Source organism: Pan troglodytes, chromosome 5 (assembly GCF_028858775.2).
Source record: "Pan troglodytes isolate AG18354 chromosome 5, NHGRI_mPanTro3-v2.0_pri, whole genome shotgun sequence".
Taxonomy (NCBI): Eukaryota; Metazoa; Chordata; class Mammalia; order Primates; family Hominidae; genus Pan; species Pan troglodytes.
This window is the reverse complement of record NC_072403.2, coordinates 85,330,647-85,339,157: the sequence shown is the minus strand read 5'-3', so window position 1 is coordinate 85,339,157 and position 8,511 is coordinate 85,330,647. Positions and strand designations below refer to the sequence as shown.

The following is an 8,511-nucleotide window of genomic DNA, read 5'->3' as shown; positions in this document are numbered from 1 at the left end:
ATAGAGATGGGAGTTCCCAGTATGTTGCCCAAGGCTGGTCTTGAACTCCTGGACTCAAGTGATCCTCCCACCTCCACCTCCCATAGTGCTGGGGTTACAGGCCTGAGCCACTGCACTTGGCTCACAAAATGTATTTAATGGCCTACAGCTTAAAGATCACTGACTTGATCCTTTTGTAAGTCATAAGTGTGATTGGGTTTTCATGCTCTTGTGTCAAATGTGCCTCCCTCAAACCTTGTTACGAAGTGGGCACACTACCCACCTGATGTGAAAAATGAAGAGAAAAAGATCACTGGCTTGAGAGACATTCATTGCTCTACACAGTCTTCTGGATGTTTGCTATTTTTTTTTGTTTGTTTTCTTTTGTTTTGTTTTTGACCTCTGTCGCCTAGGCTGGAGTGCAGTGGTGCGATCACTCACTGCAGATTCGACCTGTTGGACTCAAGTGATACTCCCACCACAGCCTCCCGAATAGTTGGGACTACAGGTGTGCACCACCACGCCAGGCTAATTATTTTGTAAAGACAAGACCTCCCTATGTTGCCCGGGCTGGTATCCAACTCCTCCTGCCTTGGCCTCACACAGTTCAGGGATTACAGGTATGAGCCACAGTGCCTGGCCTGCCATAATTTTAGAGCTAAGGAAATAAATTGAATAGATTCCTGAAGCATTACCGTCACTGCAGCCTGGCTCTGTGGCTGGACATACTACTACTCCAGGGCTTCAAGCCAGCTGCAAGTGCACTCCTTTGATTAGGATCTTTGAATTATCTGAACAAATTTCAGTTTAGGCCAGCAGGGATAACTCATACCTGTAATCTCAACACTTTAGGAGGCCTAGGCGGAGGATCTCTTGAGCCCCAAGGTTCAACATCAGTCTGGGTAACATAGTGAGACCCTGCCAGGTGTGGTGGTACAGGCTGTAGTCCCAGCTACTCAGGAGGCTGAGGTGGGAGGATCACTGAGCCAGGGAGGTTGAGGCTACAGTGAGCCGAAATGCCGAAATGGTGTCACTGCACTCCAGTCTGGGCAACAGAGCAGAGACCCTGTCTCAAAAAAAAAAAATTTTTTTTTTTTTTTTTTTTCAGTTCAATCATCCATCAAACACAGTGGACACCAGGCCAGGCATGGTGTGGCTCATGCCTGTAATCCCAGCACCTTGGGAAGGTGAGGCAGGCAGATCACTTGAGGTCTGGAGCTCGTGACCAGCCTGGGCAACATGGTGAAACCCCATCTCTAATAAAAATGCAAAAAATATTGGCTGGATGTGGTGGCTCCTGCCTGTAATCCCAGCACTTTGGGAGGCAGAGGCGGGTGGATCACAAGGTCAAGAGATCGAGACCATCCTGGCCAACATGGTGAAACCCCATCTTTACTAAAAATACAAAAATTAGCTGGGCGTGGTGGTGTGCGCCTGTAGTCCCAGCTACTTGGGAGGCTGAGGCAGAATAATTGCTTGAACCCGGGAGGCAGAGGTTGCAGTGAGCCAAGATTGTGCCACTGCACTTCAGCCTGATGACAGAGCGAGAGACTCCATCTCAAAAAAAAAAAGATTACCTAGGAAATAGGCCAGGCACGGTGGCTCACACCTGTAATCTCAGCACCTTGGGAGGTTGAGGTGGGTAGATCACCTGAGGTCAGGAGTTCAAGACCAGCCTGACCAACGTGGTGAAACCCCATCTCTACTAAATACAAAAAATTAGCCAGGCATGGTGGCGAATGTCTGTAATCCCAGCTACTTGAGAAGCTGAGGTGAGAGAATTGCTTGAACCTGGGAGGCAGAAGTTGGCAGTGAGCCAAGATTGCGCCATTGCACTCCAGCCTGGGCAACAAGAGTGAAATTCCATCTCAGAAAAAAAAAAGATAAAAAACATTAAATAAATGATAGGCATTTAATCTCCATTCTCTAATCTTTAATCTGAAATGGGTAGTATTAACAATCTTTAGAAAGGAATTTTGTTGGATTCAACGTGCTGAGATTTTATTAAGGATTTTTGCATCTATGTTAGTCAGAAATATTGGTCTGTACTTTTCTTATAATGTCTTTGACTGGTTTTAGTATTAGGGTAATGCTGGCCTCATAGAATCTCTTCCAGAAAGTAGAAGCAGAGGGATACTTCCTAACTCATTCTATGAGGCCAAAATTATTCTAACACTGAGAGTGAACCTTCACGTAAACTAGGAACTTTCAACAGCCAGGAAGGACATACCCATCAAAGACAATAACCATGACTCATAAACAATGGCTTCCAGTGCTTTGAAGAAACCTCAGGTGCTTGTCACTGACCTGTGTTCGTGAACTAAGAAATGGGAATATGTGGGCTAAGAAATAGTTTCTCTTGATAAACAATTAACACTTATAAAAACCTCTCCTTTTCATGGTGCCTCAGAGACAATCAGCTGCTTCAAGATGAAGCTGAATGTCTCCTTCCCAGCCTCTGGCTGCCAGAATCTCTTTGAAGTGGATGAGGATTGCAAATGTCATACTTTTTCTGAGAAGCTGTAGTCACAGATGTTGATGCTGATGCTCTAGGTGAAGAATAGAAGGGTTATGTGGTCGGAATCAGTGGTGGGGACAACAGACGAGGCTTCCTCATGAAGCAGGGTATTTTGACCCAAGACTGTGTCTGCCTGCTACTGAGTAAGGGGTATTCCTCTCCTCCAAGGAGAACTGAAGAAAGAATGCACAAATCTGTTCAAGGTTGTATTGTGGATGCCAATCTGAGTATTCTCAACTCAGTTATTGTTAGAGAGAGAGAGAAGGCTAATCCTGAACTGCCTGATAATATACTGCCTCATCCCCCGGGACCCAAAAGAGCTAGCAGAATCCAAAAACTTCAATTTCTCTAAAAAGATGATGTCCACCAATATGTTATAAGAAAGCTCTTTGTTATAACAAAGATAAGACACACAGGGCCAAAGCACCCAAGACTCAGTGTCTTGTTACTCCTCATGTCCCGCAACACAAACACCTGGCTTATTGCTCTGAAGAAACAACCTACTAAAAAAAATAAGGAAGAGGCCACAGAATATGCTACACTTTTGGACAAGAGAATAAAGGAAGCCAAAGAAAAACACCAGGAACAAATTGCCAAGAGACACAGACTGTCCTCTCTGAGAGCTTCTGAGTCTAGCCAAAAATAAGAGTTTTGACTGAGTCCAGTCAAAAATAAGCCCGGCGGATTTAACATTTTGATACTGTGTTCTCACGTGGTGAGGAAAGATATCTAAGAAGGTAATTCCAGGTAACACGAATATTTTTAGTTCTGTATTTTATTTATTTATTTATTTTTATTATTATTATTATACTTTAAGTTTAAGGCACAGTGGCTCACGCCTGTAATCCCAGCACTTTGGAAGGCCAAGGCAGGCGGATTACCTGAGGTCAGGAGTTCGAGACCAGCCTGGCCAACATGGCGATACCCCCCTCTCTACTAAAAATACAAAAAAAAGAAAAAAAAATTAGCTGGGCATGGTGGTGCATGCTTATAGCTCCAGCTACGTGAGAGGCTGAGGCAGGAGAATCGTCTGAACCTGGGAGGCGGAGGTTGCAGTGACCCGAGATCGCACCATCACACTCCAGGCGACAAGAACGAAACTCCGTCTCAAAAAAAAAAAAAAAAAGTTTTTGGGTAACAAATAAGATCAAACCTCAAAAAATAAAACAAAAAAAGCAAAATAATAAAGTAGAATAACTATTTACCTAGTATTAGGTATTACAGGTAATCCAGAGATGATTTAAAGTATAAGGGAAGCTCTGCATAGGTTATATGCAAATACTATGCCATTTTACGTAAAGAATTTGAGCAACCCTGGTATTAAGTATCTTTGGAGGTCCTGGGACCAATACCCCCAAAATCCCAAGAGACGACAATACTTGCTCTGAACCTAAAATTGTTCTAAAAGATAAAGTCTAAAAAGGGAATTTTGTGTCTGTCAAGCTTTTCATTTTTGTTTTGTTTTTAATTGGATCAGCTATGTCCTTGAGTTTGGGCAGTGGATTAGTAAATTACTTTCTTTTCTTATTTCTTTTTTTCTTTCCCTGTGGGCCAGGCTGGAGTGCAGTGGCGGGATCTGGGCTCAGCACAACCTCCGCCTCCCGGATTCAAGTGATTCTCCTCCCTCAGCCTCCTGAGCTGCTGGGACCACAGGTGCGCCACACACCTGGCTAATTTTTGTATTTTCAGTAGAGACCGGGTTTCACTATGCCAACCAGGCTGGTCTCTAACTCCTGGCCTCAAGTGATCTGCGCCCGGCGGATTTAACATTTTGATACTGTGTTCTCACGTGGTGAGGAAAGATATCTAAAACGGTAATTCCAGGTAACACGAATATTTTTAGTTCTGTATTTTATTTATTATTATTATACTTTAAGTTTTATGGTACATGTGCACAACGTGCAGGTTTGTTACATATGTATACATGTGCCATGTTGGTGTGCTGCACCCATTAACTCGTCATTTAACATTAGGTATATCTCCTAATGCTATCCCTCCCCCCTCCCCCCACCCCACCACAGTCCCCGGTGTGTGATGTTCCCCTTCCTGTGTCCATGTGTTCTCATTGTTCAGTTCCCACCTATGAGTTCTGTTATTTTAAATTTTTTCACAACATAGAGCAAAATGAGTTGCTTTTTTAGACCTGTGACAGCCTAAGCTTAAGCCTTTTGCGATAAAAAGCGGTGGAATCTCTTATCCTAAATCCCAACTTGGTTAGAAAACCATTCACTAAGCAAGTAGAAATTGGATATGCCTGCGGGCCTTTCAAGTTCGTTCTACCACCTACTTTTCCCCACCAAAAAAAAAAAAAAAAAAAAGATAAAAAGGTGGAGTTCACGCCCAATTTTGACCTGAAGGCAGAAAATTTCCACAAGCTTGCATTTTTGCCTCGGGTGTGACCTGAGGGAGTTGACCGCCAGTTCCGGAGTAGGGCGGGGACTTCTGCTCCTGGGGTAGAAGCTGAATCAGTCGTCCCAGGTCCTCGGTGCCATTTCCCTCCGGCAAGCCTCAACCTCAGGAGGGAAGCCCTGGCCTTTCTCCTCCGCCTGCCAGGCGGTTTCTTCTGTCCGAAGCCTCTGGCTTCCTCAAAGCTCCCGGGTCTGCATTGGTGCTAAGTGGCCTGCCGTCTCGACGTAGCTCCCCTGGATAGCGACGCGCCAGAGGCACCGCCCCAGGTTCCAGCTCGCGTCGCGGCTTTCCTTCGCATTTGCACCTCTGCGGGATCCCTGAGCGAGTACCCCCAATGTGGGTTTGGCGGAGCTAGGAGAAGGAACGGTCCCTCTACCCTCCGAGAACTTATTCCTCCGACTCCGCCAGGCAAGGAGCCACATTCTCCCACAATGAGGCAGCAAACACCGCACCCTTGGCTCTCGGAGAAGCAGGCGCTGATTTTGGAAAATCCGCTCCTTAAGTTTTCACTTACCACCTGGACTAGAGAAGGTGGCAATATCTTATACTGGGCACCTACAACCTGCCAGACTCATTTAATTCTTAGAAAACTCCTGTGAGATGGATGTGGGTATCCCCATTTCACGATGAAGAAACCGAAGTCAGAGGAGCCCAGTACTTGGGAACCCAAGTGGAGGTGATGCCAAAGCTGAGCATTTTCTGTTCTGCCACTTTGCCTCTCAGGAACCCATGGGTGCAGTTCCCAGGAGGAAGGGGATTCCAGCCTCCAGCTGCCATCCCTTTTTCAAGAAAAAAGCTACGGTTACTGGCATTAGGATAAATAACTTTGGCTTTAAGATGATTTTAGAATTAACGTGTTCACTGCATACATTTGGAAAAATAAAAATAAAAGTATTACCCAGAGATAAATTTAGTCCGAGTTTTCTTCTAGGCAAACCTTTGAGATTCTACTATTCAATTTTGCACTCTGACTTTTCCCCTTAAATTTTATAATAAACATTATCCATGTTGTTAGACATATAATTTTTTGTTATACATTTTTTGCTGTTTATAATTTGTATTTTCATTTCACTTTGGGGGAGGGGGAGGCATAAGGATTTTTTTTCTCACTAAAAGAAATTTTAATTCCATTGTTGTCAGGCCCAGTGCGGTGGCTCACGCCTGTAATCCCAGCACTTTGGGAGGCCGAGGCGGACGGATCACCTGAGATCAGGAGTTTGGCACCAGCCTGGCCAACATGGCGAAATCTGTCTCTACTAAAAATACAAAAATTAGCTTGGTGTGGTGCCGCATGCCTGTCGTCCCAGGTAATCAGATGGCTGAGGCACTGAGGCATGAGAATCGCTGGAACACAGGAGGCGGAAGTTGCAGGTCAGCCCAGATTGCGCTACTGCGCTCCAGCATGGGCAACAGAGCAAGACCCTGTCTCAGAATATGTAAAATAAAATTCTAATGTTGTCAGAACTATCATCGTTCCCTTATGGTGGCAGCCTTTGGAACCATGATTTAGAAGGGTCTATTTTTACCCTCAAATTATATAAACATTAATACAAAAAATTAGCCGGGCGTGGTGGCACGTACCTGTAGTCCCAGCTACTCGGGAGGCTGAGGCAGGAGAATCATTTGAACCCAGGAGGTGGAGGTTGCAGTGAGCCAACACCACGCCACTACACTCCAGCCTGGGAGACAGAGTGAGACTCCGTCTCAATCAATCAATCAATCAATAGAATAAATAATTATATAAACATGAATACTCACATTAATCCAGCACTGATTTTATTTTTATATTATTTTATTTTGTTTTTGAGATGGAGTTTTGCTCTTGTCACTCAGGCTGGAGTGCAGTGGTGCTATCTCGGCTCACTGCAACCTCTGCCTCCCATGTTCAAGCGATTCTCCTGCCTTGGCCTCCCAAGTACCTGGGATTAAAGGCACCTGCCACCACACCCGGCTAATTTTTTTGTTGTATTTTTGGTAGAGACTGGGTTTCACCATGTTGGCCACGCTGGTCTCAAACTCCTGACCTCAAGTTATCCACCCACCTCGGCCTCCCAAAGTGCTGGGATTACAGGTGTGAGCCACCGTGCCTGGTGGTTATTTTTGCTTTCTTAATACTTCCAAAGTTTTGAATTTTGATGGACTCTGACTTACTAATTTTTAAAACCACTTTTGCATTTTACATTGTTTAAAAAAATATATATATATATATATAAACAAAGATATTTTAAGCTGTGAGCATGAAGGTTTACTTTTCTGTTTTCTGCTAAGAGTTTTGGTTTTAGCCCTTTCATTGAGCTCTGCTCTTTTTTTTTTTTTTTTTTTTTTTTCTGAGATGGAGTTTTGCCCTTCACTCTTGTTGCTCAGGCTGGACTGCAATGGCGCGATCTCGGCTCACTGCAACCTCCGCCTCCCGGGTTCAAGTGATTCTCCTGCCTCAGCATCCCGAGTAGCTGGGATTACAGGCGCCTGCCACCATGCCTGGCTAATTTTTTTGTATTTTTAATAGAGACAGGGTTTCACCACGTTGGCCATGCTGGTCCTGAACTCATGACCTCAGGTGATCCACCTGCCTTGGCCTCCCAAAGTGCTGGGATTACAGGCGTAAGCCACCGCGCCCGGCTGCAGTTCTTTTTCAAGTTAATTTTTGTGTATGTCGTGAGGTAAGGGTCTAAATTCATCTTCTGAGTCTTCTAGTCCATGAATGAAATAACTCTCCATTTATTTACATCTTTAATTCTTTCATCAACGTTTTGTAGTTTTCAAATTATACACTTACTAAACTTGTAAAAGTATTTAGACTTTGTGTATATTGATTTTGTATTCTGCAACCTTACTGAACTCATTCATTCTATTTGTTTGTTTATTTTTTGGTGGATTCCTTAGGATTTCCTACATAGAAAAGCATGTTGTTGGCCTGGTCTGGTGGCTCATGCCTGTAATCACAGCACTTTGGGAGGCCAAGGCAGGCAGATCACCTGAGGTTGGGAGTTCGAGAACAGCCTGATCAACATGGAGAAACCCCGTCCCTACTAAAAATACAAAACTAGCTGGGCATGGTGGCACATGCCTGTAATCCCCGCTACTCGGGCCACTGAGGCAGGAGAGTCGCTTGAACCCGGGAGGCAGAGGTTGCAGTGAGCCAACATCGCACCATTGCACTCCAGCCTGGGCAACAAGAGCGAAACTCTGTCTCAGGGAAAAAAAAAAAAAAAAAAAGAAAAGCATGTTGTTGGTATTCTTTAGTATGCATGCCTTCTATTTCTTGCCTGATTGCACTGGCTAGAACCTCCAGTACAATGTTGAATAAAAGTGAAAGTAGGTATCTTTGCCCTCTTCCTGATCTTTCAGGGGAAGGAATTCAGTCTTTTTACCATTAAGTATCTTATATAATGTTAGCTGTGGGCTTTTTGAAAATAGTTTTTGGCCGGGCACAGTGACTCACGCCCGTAATCCCAGCACTTTGGGAGGCCGAGGTGGGTGGATCACGAGGTCAGTAGTTCAAGACCAGCCTGGCCAACATGGTGAAACCCGTCTCTACCAAAAATACAAAAAACTAGCCGGGCATGGTGGCAGGCACCTATAATCCCAGCTACTCAGGAGGCTGA

General features: G+C 44.6%; 1 non-coding gene and 1 pseudogene across 1 annotated transcript; both read left to right on the top strand.

Annotated features, from left to right (window-relative positions):
• Positions 1-167: 167 nt before the first annotated feature.
• On the top strand, positions 168-268 carry LOC112209689 (small nucleolar RNA U13). The gene has a single exon (XR_002944511.1). It is a non-coding gene; the product is annotated as a small nucleolar RNA U13 (small nucleolar RNA).
• Positions 269-2,322: 2,054 nt separating this feature from the next.
• On the top strand, positions 2,323-3,241 carry LOC134810205 (small ribosomal subunit protein eS6-like; annotated as a pseudogene).
• The last annotated feature ends 5,270 nt before the right edge of the window (positions 3,242-8,511 follow it).